This window comes from Pteropus alecto, unplaced genomic scaffold, assembly GCF_000325575.1.
Source record: "Pteropus alecto unplaced genomic scaffold, ASM32557v1 scaffold131, whole genome shotgun sequence".
Classification (NCBI taxonomy): Eukaryota; Metazoa; Chordata; class Mammalia; order Chiroptera; family Pteropodidae; genus Pteropus; species Pteropus alecto.
Window position 1 is genome coordinate 5811969 of NW_006434709.1, and position 1278 is coordinate 5813246.

Below are 1278 nucleotides of genomic sequence, written 5' to 3' on the forward strand. Positions count from 1 at the left end.
ATTGTTAAAACTGCAAGACCCTTGGTCTCCTCAGAGCAGTTCTATTTCAGTGACATTTGGCCCACTTTGCCTTCCAAACGAGTTCTTTGGATACTCAAAAGTTATAGTGACAATCTTCTGAGGAAATAAAGTGTGGGGTCTTAAGAGTCAGAGAGGAAATTTTCGACTCCTTTTCTAGAGAACTGAGCCTTTAAGAAAGAGAAGTGTAAAAGGGCTCCTCACCTTAATTTTAACTCCTCCACAAAGAAATGACTGCCAGGCCACTGGCAAAGGTGAAAAGCAGAAGATACTGGAAGTTAGAACGTGAGGAGAAACAAGCCATAAGGATTGGTAAGTAAGAGATTACTAGAGAACTTAATGAAAGCTGTTTTATTAGGAGAGTAAATAAGCAGATTATGGTAGGGTGAACAGTAAACATGGAGGATGTAGAAACATCAAATGTAAAACATTTTTTCAAGTTTTATAGTAAAGGAATAATAGGATTGCTCTGAAGTAGAATTTGTGAATTAAATATTTGCCAAAACGATGTGTATATATTTACTTGTGATGACAATCTTGAATAAGTTGTTCTGATTTAAAAAAAAAAAAATGAGAAGAACTCGGAAGGTACCTCTAGAGCTGCCGTGGGGAAGGAGCCATAAAACCTTACTGGACCTTCATGGCCCCATAGGCACATCCCTCCCAGTCCATGTTTACAGTTGAACTGAAGCTTAGAAAGGGAAAGTAACTAAGGTGACATGACATGCAGTCATGTGAGGCAAGGACTGAACCAGGCCTGAGCTCCAGTGACAGCAGAGCCCAGGTTCTTACTGGGCCTCAAACTGATACTTGCCTCCTTCCCTGTTTTAGAACTTGAAGAGCAGACACCAGTCAAGAGCTTTACCCTGTCGGCTCAGTTCTTTCAGGCCCCTCAGGAACACCTCGTCGTCCTTGGTGTCCTGTGTGCTCAGCCAGCAGCCGGGCATACTACACATGTCATCTCCTCTAACCCTCTGCAGAGTAGATGCTGTATGTCCACATTAACAGGTAAGGAAGGGGGAACAGGCAAACGTTACCTCAATCGAAGTCACTAGACAGTCTGCCCTTGGGCAAATGACCATCTTTTTGAGCCTCAGTTTTCTCAGGTATAACGAGTGGAACAACACTTACCCTCAGCACAACACAAAAGTTAAATGACGAGCTGTAGTTAGACTGCAGTACACAGGAAGTCCTTCCAAACCGCTAATTTCTCCCTCCCAGGACAACCTCTTAAAGCACAGGAGGCCAAAGCCATTGTGG